Below are 17,434 nucleotides of genomic sequence, written 5' to 3'. Positions count from 1 at the left end.
ACACATCACGCACGGGGTTGAGGGCGGCGCTACGCATGCGCGCTGCGGTTTCCAGGGCGACGGCAGGAGCGAGAGACCCGGAACAGGCCCGAAACCAACCGGGGCCCAACACTGGGGTACAGTACTGGTGGGTACAGGTCTGTCACTGTATAACACTGGGGTACAGTACTGGTGGGTACAGGTATGTCACTGTATAACACTGGGGTACAGTACTGGTGGGTACAGGTCTGTCACTGTATAACACTGGGGTACAGTACTGGTGGGTACAGGTCTGTCACTGTATAACACTGGGGTACAGTACTGGTGGATACAGGTCTGTCACTGTATAACACTGGGGTACAGTACTGGTGGGTACAGGTCTGTCACTGTATAACACTGGGGTACAGCACTGGTGGGTACAGGTCTGTCACTATATAACACTGGGGTACAGTACTGGTGGGTACAGGTCAGTCACTGTATAACACTGGGGTACAGTACTGGTGGGTACAGGTCAGTCACTGTATAACACTGGGGCACAGTACTGGTGGGTACAGGTCTGTCACTGTATAACACTGGGGTACAGTACTCATGGGTACAGGTCTGCCACTGTATAACACTGGGGTACAGTACTGGTGAGCACAGGTCTGCCACTGTATAACACTGAGGTACTGTACTGGTGGGCACAGGTCTGTCACTGTATAACACTGGGGTACAGTACTGGTGGATACAGGTCTGTCACTGTATAACACTGGGGTACAGTACTGGTGGGTACAGGTCTGTCACTATATAACACTGGGGTACAGCACTGGTGGGTACAGGTCAGTCACTGTATAACACTGGGGTACAGTACTGGTGGGTACAGGTCTGTCACTATATAACACTGGGGTACAGTACTGGTGGGTACAGGTCAGTCACTGTATAACACTGGGGTACAGTACTCATGGGTACAGGTCTGCCACTGTATAACACTGGGGTACAGTACTGGTGAGCACAGGCCTGCCACTGTATAACACTGAGGTACTGTACTGGTGGGTACAGGTCAGTCACTGTATAACACTGGGGTACAGTACTGGTGGGTACAGGTCAGTCACTGTATAACACTGGGGTACAATACTGGTGGGTACAGGTCTGTCACTGTATAACACTGGGGTACAGTACTGGTGGGTACAGGTCTGTCACTGTATAACACTGGGGTACAGTACCCATGGGTACAGGTCTGCCACTGTATAACACTGAGGTACTGTACTGGTGGGCACAGGTCTGTCACTGTATAACACTGGGGTACAGTACTGGTGGATACAGGTCTGTCACTGTATAACACTGGGGTACAGTACTGGTGGGTACAGGTCTGTCACTATATAACACTGGGGTACAGTACTGGTGGATACAGGTCTGTCACTGTATAACACTGGGGTACAGTACTGGTGGGTACAGGTATGTCACTGTATAACACTGGGGTACAGTACTGGTGGATACAGGTCTGTCACTGTATAACACTGGGGTACAGTACTGGTGGGTACAGGTCTGTCACTGTATAACACTGGGGTACAGTACTGGTGGATACAGGTCTGTCACTGTATAACACTGGGGAACAGTACTGGTGGGTACAGGTCTGTCACTGTACAACACGGGTACAGTACTGGTGGATACAGGTCTGTCACTGTATAACACTGGGGTACAGTACTGGTGGGTACAGGTCTGTCACTGTATAACACTGGGATACAGTACTGGTGGGTACAGGTCTGTCACTGTAAAATACTGGGGTACAGTACTGGTGGGTACAGGTCTGTCACTGTATAACACGTGTACAGTACTGGTGGGTACAGGTCTGTCACTGTATAACACTGGGGTACAGTACTGGTGCGTACAGGTCTATCAATGTATAACACTGGGGTACAGTGGTGGTGGGTACAGGTCTGTCACTTTATAACACTGGGGTATAGTACTGGTAGGTACAGGTCTATCACTGTATAACACTGGGGTACAGTACTGGTGGGTACAGGTCTGTCAGTGTGTAACAGTGGGGTACAGTACTCAGGGGTACAGGTCTGCCACTGTATAACACTGAGGTACTGTACTGGTGGGCACAGGTCTGTCACTGAATAACACTGGGGTACAGTACTGGTGGATACAGGTCTGTCACTATAACACTGGGGTACAGTACTGGTGGGTACAGGTCTGTCACTATATAACACTGGGGTACAGTACTGGTGGATACTGGTCTGTCACTGTATAACACTGGGGTACAGTACTGGTGGGTACAGGTCTGTCACTGTATAACACTGGGGTACAGTACTGGTGGATACAGGTCTGTCACTGTATAACACTGGGGTACAGTACTGGTGGGTACAGGTCTGTCACTGTATAACACTGGGGTACAGTACTGGTTACAGTACTGGTGGATACAGGTCTGTCACTGTATAACACTGGGGTACAGTACTGGTGGGTACAGGTCTGTCACTGTATAACACTGGGATACAGTACTGGTGGGTACAGGTCTGTCACTGTAAAACACTGGGGTACAGTACTGGTGGGTACAGGTCTGTCACTGTATAACCTTGTACAGTACTGGTGGGTACAGGTCTATCAATGTATAACACTGGGGTACAGTGGTGGTGGGTACAGGTCTGTCACTATAACACTGGGGTATAGTACTGGTAGGTACAGGTCTATCACTGTATAACACTGGGGTACAGGGCTGTCAGTGTGTAACACTGGGGTACAGTACTGGTGGGTACAGGTCTGTCACTGTATAACACTGGGGTACAGTACTCGTGGTTATAGGTCTGCCAATGTATAACACTGGGGTACAGCACTGGTAGGTACAGGTCTGTCACTGTATAACACTGGGGTACAGTACTGGTGTGTACAGGTCTGTCACTGTATAACACTGGGGTACAGTACTGGTGGGTACAGGTCTGTCACTGTATAACACTGGGGTACAGTACTGGTGGGTACAGGTCTATCACTGTATAACACTGGGGTACAGTGCTGGTGGATACAGGTCTGTCACTGTATACCACGGGTACAGTACTGGTGGGTACAGGTCTGTCACTGTATAATTCTGGGGTACAGTACTGGTGAGCACAGATCTGTCACTGTATAAAACTGGGTACAGTACTGGTAGGTACAGGTCTGTCACTGTATAACACTGGGGTACAGTACTGGTGGGTACCGGTCTGTCACTGTATAACACTGGGGTACAGTACTGGTGGGTACAGGTCTGTCACTGTATAACACTGGGGTACAGTACTGGTGGGTACAGGTCTGTCAGTGTGTAACACTGGGGTACAGTACTCATGGGCACAGGTCTGTCACTGTATAACACTGGGGTACAGTACTGGTGGGTACAGGTCTGTCACTGTATAATTCTGGGGTACAGTACTGGTGAGCACAGATCTGTCACTGTATAAAACTGGGGTACAGTACTCATGGGTACAGGTCTGCCACTGTATAACACTGAGGTACTGTACTGGTGGGCACAGGTCTGTCACTGTATAACACTGGGGTACAGTACTGGTGGATACAGGTTTGTCACTGTATAACACTGTGGTACAGTACTGGTGGGTACAGGTCTGTCACTGTATAACACTGGGGTACAGTACTGGTTACAGTACTGGTGGATACAGGTCTGTCACTGTATAACACTGGGGTATAGTACTGGTAGGTACAGGTCTATCACTGTATAACACTGGGGTACAGGTCTGCCAATGTATAACACTGGGGTACAGCACTGGTAGGTACAGGTCTGTCACTGTATAACACTGGGGTACAGTACTGGTGGGTACAGGTCTGTCACTGTATAACACTGGGGTACAGCACTGGTGGGTACAGGTCAGTCACTGTATAACACTGGGGTACAGTACTGGTGGGTACAGGTCAGTCACTGTATAACACTGGGGTACAGTACTGGTGGGCACAGGTCAGTCACTGTATAACACTGGGGTACAGTACTCATGGGTACAGGTCTGTCACTGTATAACACTGGGGTACAGTACTGGTGAGCACAGGTCTGCCACTGTATAACACTGGGGTACTGTACTGGTGGGCACAGGTCTGTCACTGTATAACACTGGGGTACAGTACTGGTGGGTACAGGTCTGTCATTGTATAACACTGGGGTACAGTACTGGTGGGTACAGGTGTGTCACTATATAACACTGGGGTACAGTACTGGTGGGTACAGGTCTGTCACTAACACTGGGGTACAGTACTGGTGGGTACCGGTCTGTCACTGTATAACACTGGGGTACAGTACTGGTGGGTACAGGTCTGTCAATGTATAACACTGGGGTACAGTACTGGTGGGTACAGGTCTGTCACTGTATAACACTGGGGTACAGTACTGGTGGGTACAGGTCTGTCACTGTATAACACTGGGGTACAGTACTGGTGGGTACAGGTCTGTCACTGTATAACACTGGGGTACAGTACTGGTGGGTACAGGTCTGTCACTGTATAACACTGGGGTACAGCACTGGTGGGTACAGGTCAGTCACTGTATAACACTGGGGTACAGTACTGGTGGGTACAGGTCAGTCACTGTATAACACTGGGGTACAGTACTCATGGGTACAGGTCTGCCACTGTATAACACTGGGGTACAGTACTGGTGAGCACAGGTCTGCCACTGTATAACACTGAGGTACTGTACTGGTGGGCACAGGTCTGTCACTGTATAACACTGGGGTACAGTACTGGTGGATACAGGTCTGTCACTGTATAACACTGGGGTACAGTACTGGTGGGTACAGGTCAGTCACTGTATAACACTGGGGTACAGTACTGGTGGGTACAGGTCAGTCACTGTATAACACTGGGGTACAGTACTGGTGGGTACAGGTCAGTCACTGTATAACACTGGGGTACAGTACTCATGGGTACAGGTCTGCCACTGTATAACACTGGGGTACAGTACTGGTGAGCACAGGCCTGCCACTGTATAACACTGAGGTACTGTACTGGTGGGTACAGGTCAGTCACTGTATAACACTGGGGTACAGTACTGGTGGGTACAGGTCAGTCACTGTATAACACTGGGGTACAGTACTGGTGGGTACAGGTCTGTCACTGTATAACACTGGGGTACAGTACTGGTGGGTACAGGTCTGTCACTGTATAACACTGGGGTACAGTACTCATGGGTACAGGTCTGCCACTGTATAACACTGAGGTACTGTACTGGTGGGCACAGGTCTGTCACTGTATAACACTGGGGTACAGTACTGGTGGATACAGGTCTGTCACTGTATAACACTGGGGTACAGTACTGGTGGGTACAGGTCTGTCACTATATAACACTGGGGTAAAGTACTGGTGGATACAGGTCTGTCACTGTATAACACTGGGGTACAGTACTGGTGGGTACAGGTATGTCACTGTATAACACTGGGGTACAGTACTGGTGGATACAGGTCTGTCACTGTATAACACTGGGGTACAGTACTGGTGGGTACAGGTCTGTCACTGTATAACACTGGGGAACAGTACTGGTGGATACAGGTCTGTCACTGTATAACACTGGGGTACAGTACTGGTGGGTACAGGTCTGTCACTGTATAACACGGGTACAGTACTGGTGGATACAGGTCTGTCACTGTATAACACTGGGGTACAGTACTGGTGGGTACAGGTCTGTCACTGTATAACACTGGGATACAGTACTGGTGGGTACAGGTCTGTCACTGTAAAATACTGGGGTACAGTACTGGTGGATACAGGTCTGTCACTGTATAACCTTGTACAGTACTGGTGGGTACAGGTCTATCAATGTATAACACTGGGGTACAGTGGTGGTGGGTACAGGCCTGTCACTATAACACTGGGGTATAGTACTGGTAGGTACAGGTCTGTCACTGTATAACACTGGGGTACAGTACTGGTGGGTACAGGTCTGTCACTGTATAACACTGGGGTACAGTACTGGTGGGTACAGGTCTATCACTGTATAACACTGGGGTACAGTGCTGGTGGATACAGGTCTGTCACTGTATACCACGGGTACAGTACTGGTGGGTACAGGTCTGTCAGTGTGTAACACTGGGGTACAGTACTGGTGGGTACAGGTCTGTCACTGTATAACACTGGGGTACAATACTGGTGGGTACAGGTCTGTCACTGTATAACACTGGGGTACAGTGCTGGTGGGTACAGGTCTGTCACTGTATAACACTGGGGTACAGGTCTGTCACAGTATAACACTGGGGTACAGTGCTGGTGGGTACAGGTCTGTCACTGTATAACACTGGGGTACAGTACTGGTGGGTACAGGTCTATCACTGTATAACACTGGGGTACAGTACTGGTGGGTACCGGTCTGTCACTGTATAACACTGGGGTACAGTACTGGTGGGTACAGGTCTGTCACTGTATAACACTGGGGTACAGTACTGGTGGGTACAGGTCTGTCACTGTATAACACTGGGATACAGTACTGGTGGGTATAGGTCTGTCACTGTATAACACTGGGGTACAGTACTGGGGTACAGGTCTGTCACTGTATAACACGTGTACAGTACTGGTGGGTACAGGTCTGTCACTGTATAACACTGGGGTACAGTACTGGTGCGTACAGGTCTATCAATGTATAACACTGGGGTACAGTGGTGGTGGGTACAGGTCTGTCACTTTATAACACTGGGGTATAGTACTGGTAGGTACAGGTCTATCACTGTATAACACTGGTGTACAGTACTGGTGGGTACAGGTCTGTCAGTGTGTAACAGTGGGGTACAGTACTCAGGGGTACAGGTCTGCCACTGTATAACACTGAGGTACTGTACTGGTGGGCACAGGTCTGTCACTGTATAACACTGGGGTACAGTACTGGTGGATACAGGTCTGTCACTATAACACTGGGGTACAGTACTGGTGGGTACAGGTCTGTCACTATATAACACTGGGGTACAGTACTGGTGGATACTGGTCTGTCACTGTATAACACTGGGGTACAGTACTGGTGGGTACAGGTCTGTCACTGTATAACACTGGGGTACAGTACTGGTGGATACAGGTCTGTCACTGTATAACACTGGGGTACAGTACTGGTGGGTACAGGTCTGTCACTGAATAACACTGGGGTACAGTACTGGTTACAGTACTGGTGGATACAGGTCTGTCACTGTATAACACTGGGGTACAGTACTGGTGGGTACAGGTCTGTCACTGTATAACACTGGGATACAGTACTGGTGGGTACAGGTCTGTCACTGTAAAACACTGGGGTACAGTACTGGTGGGTACAGGTCTGTCACTGTATAACCTTGTACAGTACTGGTGGGTACAGGTCTATCAATGTATAACACTGGGGTACAGTGGTGGTGGGTACAGGTCTGTCACTATAACACTGGGGTATAGTACTGGTAGGTACAGGTCTATCACTGTATAACACTGGGGTACAGGGCTGTCAGTGTGTAACACTGGGGTACAGTACTGGTGGGTACAGGTCTGTCACTGTATAACACTGGGGTACAGTACTCGTGGTTATAGGTCTGCCAATGTATAACACTGGGGTACAGCACTGGTAGGTACAGGTCTGTCACTGTATAACACTGGGGTACAGTACTGGTGTGTACAGGTCTGTCACTGTATAACACTGGGGTACAGTACTGGTGGGTACAGGTCTATCACTGTATAACACTGGGGTACAGTGCTGGTGGATACAGGTCTGTCACTGTATACCACGGGTACAGTACTGGTGGGTACAGGTCTGTCAGTGTGTAACACTGGGGTACAGTACTCATGGGCACAGGTCTGTCACTGTATAACACTGGGGTACAGTACTGGTGGGCACAGGTCTGTCACTGTATAACACTGGGGTACAGTACTGGTAGGTACAGGTCTGTCACTGTATAACACTGGGGTACAGTACTGGTGGGTACCGGTCTGTCACTGTATAACACTGGGGTACAGTACTGGTGGGTACAGGTCTGTCACTGTATAACACTGGGGTACAGCACTGGTGGGTACAGGTCTGTCACTGTATAACACTGGGGTACAGTACTGGGGTACAGGTCTGTCACTGTATAACACTGAGGTACTGTACTGGTGGGCACAGGTCTGTCACTGTATAACACTGGGGTACAGTACTGGTGGATACAGGTCTGTCACTGTATAACACTGTGGTACAGTACTGGTGGGTACAGGTCTGTCACTGTATAACACTGGGGTACAGTACTGGTTACAGTACTGGTGGATACAGGTCTGTCACTGTATAACACTGGGGTATAGTACTGGTAGGTACAGGTCTATCACTGTATAACACTGGGGTACAGGTCTGCCAATGTATAACACTGGGGTACAGCACTGGTAGGTACAGGTCTGTCACTGTATAACACTGGGGTACAGTACTGGTGTGTACAGGTCTGTCACTGTATAACACTGGGGTACAGTACTGGTGGGTACAGGTCTGTCACTGCATAACACTGGGGTACAGTACTGGTGGGTACAGGTCTGTCACTGTATAACACTGGGGTACAGTACTGGTGGGTACTGGTCTATCACTGTATAACACTGGGGTACAGTGCTGGTGGATACAGGTCTGTCACTGTATACCACGGGTACAGTACTGGTGGGTACAGGTCTGTCAGTGTGTAACACTGGGGTACAGTACTCATGGGCACAGGTCTGTCACTGTATAACACTGGGGTACAGTACTGGTGGGCACAGGTCTGTCACTGTATAACACTGGGGTACAGTACTGGTGGGTACAGGTCTGTCACTGTATAACACTGGGGTACAGTACTGGTGGGTACCGGTCTGTCACTGTATAACACTGGGGTACAGGTCTGTCACTGTATAACACTGGGGTACAGCACTGGTGGGTACAGGTCTGTCACTGTATAACACTGGGGTACAGTGGTGGTGGGTACAGGTCTGTCACTTTATAACACTGGGGTATAGTACTGGTAGGTACAGGTCTATCACTGTATAACACTGGGGTACAGTACTGGTGGGTACAGGTCTGTCAGTGTGTAACACTGGGGTACAGTACTCATGGGTATAGGTCTGCCACTGTATAACACTGGGGTACAGTACTGGTTACAGTACTGGTGGGTACAGGTCTGTCAGTGTGTAACACTGGGGTACAGTACTGGTGGGTACAGGTCTGTCACTGTATAACACTGGGGTACAGTACTGGTGAGCACAGGTCTGTCACTGTCTAACACTGGGGTACAGTACTCGTGGGTATAGTTCTGTCACTGGAAAACACAGGTACAGTACTGGTGGGTACAGGTCTGTCACTGTATAACACTGGGGTACAGTACTGGTGGGCACAGGTCTGTCACTGTATAACACTGGGTTCCAGTACTGGTGGGTACATGTCTGTCACTATAACACTGGGGTACAGTACTGGTGGGTACAGGTCTGTCACTGTATAACCTTGTACAGTACTGGTGGGTATAGGTCTATCAATGTATAACACTGGGGTACAGTGGTGGTGGGTACAGGTCTGTCACTGTATAACACTGGGTATAGTACTGGTAGGTACAGGTCTATCACTGTATAACACTGGGGTACTGGACTGGTGGGTACAGGTCTGTCACTGTATAACACTGGGTATAGTACTGGTAGGTACAGGTCTATCACTGTATAACACTGGGGTACTGGACTGGTGGGTATAGGTCTATCAATGTATAACACTGGGGTACAGTGGTGGTGGGTACAGGTCTGTCACTGTATAACACTGGGTATAGTACTGGTAGGTACAGGTCTATCACTGTATAACACTGGGGTACAGTACTGGTGAGCACAGATCTGTCACTGTATAAAACTGGGGTACAGTACTCATGGGTACAGGTCTGCCACTGTATAACACTGAGGTACTGTACTGGTGGGCACAGGTCTGTCACTGTATAACACTGGGGTACAGTACTGGTGGATACAGGTCTGTCACTGTATAACACTGTGGTACAGTACTGGTGGGTACAGGTCTGTCACTGTATAACACTGGGGTACAGTACTGGTTACAGTACTGGTGGATACAGGTCTGTCACTGTATAACACTGGGGTATAGTACTGGTAGGTACAGGTCTATCACTGTATAACACTGGGGTACAGGTCTGCCAATGTATAACACTGGGGTACAGCACTGGTAGGTACAGGTCTGTCACTGTATAACACTGGGGTACAGTACTGGTGTGTACAGGTCTGTCACTGTATAACACTGGGGTACAGTACTGGTGGGTACAGGTCTGTCACTGTATAACACTGGGGTACAGTACTGGTGGGTACAGGTCTGTCACTGTATAACACTGGGGTACAGTACTGGTGGGTACTGGTCTATCACTGTATAACACTGGGGTACAGTGCTGGTGGATACAGGTCTGTCACTGTATACCACGGGTACAGTACTGGTGGGTACAGGTCTGTCAGTGTGTAACACTGGGGTACAGTACTCATGGGCACAGGTCTGTCACTGTATAACACTGGGGTACAGTACTGGTGGGCACAGGTCTGTCACTGTATAACACTGGGGTACAGTACTGGTGGGTACAGGTCTGTCACTGTATAACACTGGGGTACAGTACTGGTGGGTACCGGTCTGTCACTGTATAACACTGGGGTACAGGTCTGTCACTGTATAACACTGGGGTACAGCACTGGTGGGTACAGGTCTGTCACTGTATAACACTGGGGTACAGTGGTGGTGGGTACAGGTCTGTCACTTTATAACACTGGGGTATAGTACTGGTAGGTACAGGTCTATCACTGTATAACACTGGGGTACAGTACTGGTGGGTACAGGTCTGTCAGTGTGTAACACTGGGGTACAGTACTCATGGGTATAGGTCTGCCACTGTATAACACTGGGGTACAGTACTGGTTACAGTACTGGTGGGTACAGGTCTGTCAGTGTGTAACACTGGGGTACAGTACTGGTGGGTACAGGTCTGTCACTGTATAACACTGGGGTACAGTACTGGTGAGCACAGGTCTGTCACTGTCTAACACTGGGGTACAGTACTCGTGGGTATAGTTCTGTCACTGGAAAACACAGGTACAGTACTGGTGGGTACAGGTCTGTCACTGTATAACACTGGGGTACAGTACTGGTGGGTACAGGTCTGTCACTGTATAACACTGGGTTCCAGTACTGGTGGGTACATGTCTGTCACTATAACACTGGGGTACAGTACTGGTGGGTACAGGTCTGTCACTGTATAACCTTGTACAGTACTGGTGGGTATAGGTCTATCAATGTATAACACTGGGGTACAGTGGTGGTGGGTACAGGTCTGTCACTGTATAACACTGGGGTACAGTGCTCGTGGTTATAGGTCTGCCAATGTATAACACTGGGGTACAGCACTGGTAGGTACAGGTCTGTCACTGTATAACACTGGGGTACAGTCCTGGTGGGTACAGGTCTGTCACTGTATAACACTGGGGTACAGTACTCGTGGGTATAGGTCTGTCACTGGAAAACACGGGTACAGTACTGGTGGGTACAGGTCTGTCACTGTATAACACTGGGGTACAGTACTGGTGGGTACAGGTCTATCAATGTATAACACTGGGTTCCAGTACTGGTGGGTACATGTCTGTCACTATAACACTGGGGTACAGTACTGGTGGGTACAGGTCTGTCACTGTATAACCTTGTACAGTACTGGTGGGTATAGGTCTATCAATGTATAACACTGGGGTACAGTGGTGGTGGGTACAGGTCTGTCACTGTATAACACTGGGGTATAGTACTGGTTGGTACAGGTCTGTCGCTGTATCACCCTGGGGTACAGTACTGGTGGATACAGGTCTGTCAGTGTATAACACTGGGGTACAGTACTGGTGGGTACAGGTCTGTCACTAACACTGGGGTACAGTACTGGTGGGTACAGGTCTGTCACTGTAGAACACTGTGGTACAGTACTGGTGGGCATAGGTCTGTCACTGTATAACATTGGGGTACAGTACTGGTGGGTACAGGTCTGTCACTGTATAACACTGGGGTACAGTACTCGTGGGTATAGGTCTGCCAATGTATAACACTGGGGTACAGTACTGGTGGGTACAGGTCTGTCACTAACACTGGGGTACAGTACTGGTGGGTACAGGTCTGTCACTGTAGAACACTGGTACAGTACTGGTGGGTACAGGTCTATCACTGTATAACACTGGGTACAGTACTGGTGGGTACAGGTCTGTCACTGTATAACACTGGGGTACAGTACTGGTGGGTACACGTCTGTCAGTGTATAACACTGGGGTACAGTATTGGTGGGTACAGGTCTGTCACTGTATAACACGGGTACAGTACTGGTGGGCACAGGTCTGTCACTGTATAACACTGGGGTACAGTACTCGGTATAGGTCTGCCAATGTATAACACTGGGGTATGGCACTGGTGGGTACAGGTCTGTCACTGTATAACACTGTGGTACAGTACTGGTGGGCACAGGTCTGTCACTGTATAACACTGGGGTACAGCACTGGTGGGTACAGGTCTGTCACTGTATAACACTGGGGTACAGCACTGGTGGGTACAGGTCTTTCACTAACACTGTGGTACAGTACTGGTGGGCACAGGTCTGTCACTGTATAACACTGTGGTACAGTACTGGTGGGCACAGGTCTGTCACTGTATAACACTGTGGTACAGTACTGGTTGGTACAGGTCTGTCACTGGAAAACACGGGTACAGTACTGGTGGGTACAGGTCTGTCACTGTATAACACGTGTAGAGTACTGGTGGGTACAGGTCTGTCACTGTATAACACTGGGGTACAGTACTGGTGGGTACAGGTCTGTCACTGTATAACACGTGTAGAGTACTGGTGGGTACAGGTCTGTCACTGTATAACACTGGGGTACAGTACTGGTGGGTACAGGTCTGTCACTGTATAACACGTGTAGAGTACTGGTGGGTACAGGTCTGTCACTGTATAACACTGGGGTACAGTACTGGTGGGTACAGGTCTGTCACTATATAACACGTGTACAGTACTGGTGGGTACAGGTCTGTCACTGTATAACACTGTGGTACAGTACTGGTGGGCATAGGTCTGTCACTGTATAACACTGGGGTATAGTACTGGTGGGTACAGGTCTGTCACTGGAAAACACTGGAGTACAGTACTGATGGGTACAGGTCTGTCACTGTATAACACTGGGGTACAGTACTGGTTGGTACAGGTCTGTCACTGTATAACCCTGGGGTACAGTACTGGTGGATACAGGTCTGTCAGTGTAGAACACTGGGGTACAGTACTGGTGGGTACAGGTCTGTCACTGTATAACACTGGGGTACAGTACTGGTGGGTACAGGTCTGTCAGTGTATAACACTGGGGTACTGGTGGGTACAGGTCTGTCACTGTATAACACTGGGGTACAGTACTGGTGGGTACAGGTCTGTCACTGTATAACACTGGGGTACAGTACTGGTGAGCACAGGTCTGTCACTGTATAACAGTTGTACAGTACTGGTGGGCACAGGTCTGTCACTGTATAACACTGTGGTACAGTACTGGTGGGCACAGGTCTGTCACTGTATAACACTGGGGTACAGCACTGGTGGGTACAGGTCTTTCACTATAACACTGTGGTACAGTACTGGTGGGCACAGGTCTGTCACTGTATAACACTGTGGTACAGTACTGGTGGGCACAGGTCTGTCACTGTATAACACTGTGGTACAGTACTGGTGGGTACAGGTCTGTCACTGGAAAACACGGGTACAGTACTGGTGGGTACAGGTCTGTCACTATGACACTGGGGTACAGTACTGGTGGGTACAGGTCTGTCACTGTATAACACGTGTACAGTACTGGTGGGTACAGGTCTGTCACTGTATAACACTGGGGTACAGTACTGGTGGGTACAGGTCTGTCACTGTATAACACGTGTACAGTACTGGTGGGTACAGGTCTGTCACTGTGTAACACTGGCGTACAGTACTGGTGGGTACAGGTCTGTCACTGTATAACACGTGTACAGTACTGGTGGGTACAGGTCTGTCACTGTGTAACACTGGCGTACAGTACTGGTGGGTACAGGTCTGTCACTGTATAACACGTGTACAGTACTGGTGGGTACAGGTCTGTCACTGTATAACACGGTTCCAGTACTGGGGTACAAGTCTGTCACTTTATAACACTGGGGTACAGTACTGGTGGGTACAAGTCTGTCACTGTATCACTCTAGAAATAGTGCATGCATTGGTGATCATTTTCCAACAGTCTATCGACTCTGGATCAGTTCCTATGGACTGGAGGGTAGCTAATGTAACACCACTTTTTAAAAAAGGAGGAGAGAGAAAACGGGTAATTATAGACCAGTTAGCCTGACATCAGTCGTGGGGAAAATGTTGGAATCAATTATTAAGGATGAAATAGCAGCGCATTTGGAAAGCAGTGACAGGATCAGTCCAAGTCAGCATGGATTTATGAACGGGAAATCATGCTTGACAAATCTTCTGGAATTTTTTGAGGATTTAACAAGTAGAGTGGACAAGGGGGAACCAGTGGATGTGGTGTATTTCGACTTTCAAAAGGCCTTTGTCAAGGTCCCATATAAGAGATTGGTGTGCAAAATCAAAGCACAAGGTATTGGGGGTAATGTACTGGCGTGGATAGAGAATTGGTTGGCAGACAGGAAGCAGAGAGTCGGTATAAACGGGTCCTTTTCGGAATTGGAGGCAGTGACTAGTGGAGTGCCTCAGCGCTCAATGCTGGAGCCCAGCTCTTTACGATATACATTAATGATTTGGATGAAGGAATTGAATGTAATATCTCCAAGTTTGCAGATGACACTAAACTGGGTGGCAGTGTGAGCTGTGAGGAGGACGCTAAGAGGCTGCAGAGTGATTTGGACAGGTTAGGTGAGTGGGCAAATGCATGGCAGATGCAGTATAATGTGGATAAATGTGAGGTTATCCACTTTGGAAGCAATAACACGAAGGCAGAATATTATCTGAATGGCGGAAGATTAGGAAAAGGGGAGGTGCAACGAGACCTGGGTGTCATGGTTCATCAGTCATTGAAAGTGGGCATGCAGATACAGCAGGCGGTGAAGAAGGCAAATGGTATGTTGGCCTGCATAGATAGGGGATTTAAGTATAGGAGCAGGGAGGTCTTACTGCAATTGTACATGGCCTTGGTGAGGCCTCACCTGGAATATTGTGTTCAATTTTGGTCTCCTAATCTGAGGAAGGACATTCTTGCTATTGAGGGAGTGCAGCGAAGGTTCACCAGACTGATTCCAGGGATGGCTGGACTGATGTATGAAGAGAGACTGTATCAACTGGGCCTTTATACATTGGAGTTTAGAAGGATGAGAGGGGATCTGATAGAAACGCATAAGATTCTGACGGGACGGGACAGGTTAGATGCGGGAAGAATGTTCCCGATGTTGGGGAAGTCCAGAACCAGGGGACACAATCTTAGGATAAGGGGTAGGCCATTTAGGACTGAGATGAGGAGAAACTTCTTCACTCAGAGAGTTGTTAACCTGTGGAATTTCCTGCCGCAGAGAGTTGTTGAGGCCGGTTCATTGGATATATTCAGGAGTTAGATATGGCCCTTACGGCTATCGGGATCGAGGGGTATGGAGAGAAAACAGGAAAGGGGTTCTGAGGTGAATGATCAGCCATGATCTTGTTGAATGGTGGTGCAGGCTCGAGGGGCCGAATGGCCTACTCCTGCACCTATTTTCTATGTTTCTATAACACTGTGGTAAAGTACTGGTGGGAACCGGTCTGTCACTGTATAACACTGGGGTACTGTAATGGTGGATACAGGTCTGTCGCTGTATAATGGGTGCAGTACGGGTGGGTACAGGTCTGTCACTATATAACACGGGTACAATACTGGTGGGTACAGGTCTGTCACTGTAAAATACTGGGGTACAGTACTGGTAGGTACAGGTCTGTCACTGTATAACACTGGGCGACAGTATTGGTGGATACAGGTCAGTCACTCTATAGCACTGGGACACAGTACTGGTTGGTACAGGTCTGTCACTGTATAACACTGGGGTACAATACTCGTGGGTATAGGTCTGCCACTATAACACTGGGGTACTGTACTCGTGGGCACAGGTCTGTCACTATAACACTGGGCAATAGTATTGGTGGATACAGGTCAGTCACTCTATAGCACTGGGACACAGTACTGGTTGGTACAGGTCTGTCATTGTATAACACTGGTACAGGTCTGTCACTGTATAACACTGGTGTACAGTACTGGTGGGTACAGGTCTGTCACTGTATAACACTGGGGTACAGTACTGGTGAGCACAGGTCTGTCACTGTATAACAGTTGTACAGTACTGGTGGGCACAGGTCTGTCACTGTATAACACTGTGGTACAGTACTGGTGGGCACAGGTCTGTCACTGTATAACACTGGGGTACAGCACTGGTGGGTACAGGTCTTTCACTATAACACTGTGGTACAGTACTGGTGGGCACAGGTCTGTCACTGTATAACACTGTGGTACAGTACTGGTGGGCACAGGTCTGTCACTGTATAACACTGTGGTACAGTACTGGTGGGTACAGGTCTGTCACTGGAAAACACGGGTACAGTACTGGTGGGTACAGGTCTGTCACTATGACACTGGGGTACAGTACTGGTGGGTACAGGTCTGTCACTGTATAACACGTGTACAGTACTGGTGGGTACAGGTCTGTCACTGTATAACACTGGGGTACAGTACTGGTGGGTACAGGTCTGTCACTGTATAACACGTGTACAGTACTGGTGGGTACAGGTCTGTCACTGTGTAACACTGGCGTACAGTACTGGTGGGTACAGGTCTGTCACTGTATAACACGTGTACAGTACTGGTGGGTACAGGTCTGTCACTGTGTAACACTGGCGTACAGTACTGGTGGGTACAGGTCTGTCACTGTATAACACGTGTACAGTACTGGTGGGTACAGGTCTGTCACTGTATAACACGGTTCCAGTACTGGGGTACAAGTCTGTCACTTTATAACACTGGGGTACAGTACTGGTGGGTACAAGTCTGTCACTGTATCACTCTAGAAATAGTGCATGCATTGGTGATCATTTTCCAACAGTCTATCGACTCTGGATCAGTTCCTATGGACTGGAGGGTAGCTAATGTAACACCACTTTTTAAAAAAGGAGGAGAGAGAAAACGGGTAATTATAGACCAGTTAGCCTGACATCAGTCGTGGGGAAAATGTTGGAATCAATTATTAAGGATGAAATAGCAGCGCATTTGGAAAGCAGTGACAGGATCAGTCCAAGTCAGCATGGATTTATGAACGGGAAATCATGCTTGACAAATCTTCTGGAATTTTTTGAGGATTTAACAAGTAGAGTGGACAAGGGGGAACCAGTGGATGTGGTGTATTTCGACTTTCAAAAGGCCTTTGTCAAGGTCCCATATAAGAGATTGGTGTGCAAAATCAAAGCACAAGGTATTGGGGGTAATGTACTGGCGTGGATAGAGAATTGGTTGGCAGACAGGAAGCAGAGAGTCGGTA

General features: G+C 48.7%; 1 protein-coding gene across 3 annotated transcripts in view; it reads left to right on the top strand.

Annotated features, from left to right (window-relative positions):
• Positions 1-17,434, top strand: part of kxd1 (KxDL motif containing 1) — a 30,371-nt gene continuing 12,937 nt past the window's right edge. Inside the window, exon 1 of one of the 3 annotated variants that reach the window (XM_070859592.1) lies at positions 1-137. The gene's annotated coding sequence lies outside the window, so the exon portion shown is untranslated. Of the gene's footprint in view, positions 182-17,434 lie in introns of all 3 variants that reach the window. The other 2 variants (XM_070859593.1, XM_070859590.1) reach the window with 2 other exon arrangements.

This window comes from Pristiophorus japonicus, chromosome 18 (genome assembly GCF_044704955.1).
Source record: "Pristiophorus japonicus isolate sPriJap1 chromosome 18, sPriJap1.hap1, whole genome shotgun sequence".
In the NCBI taxonomy this organism is placed as follows: domain Eukaryota; kingdom Metazoa; phylum Chordata; class Chondrichthyes; family Pristiophoridae; genus Pristiophorus; species Pristiophorus japonicus.
The sequence above is the reverse complement of the archived record's forward strand: the minus strand, read 5'-3'. Positions and strand labels throughout refer to the sequence as shown.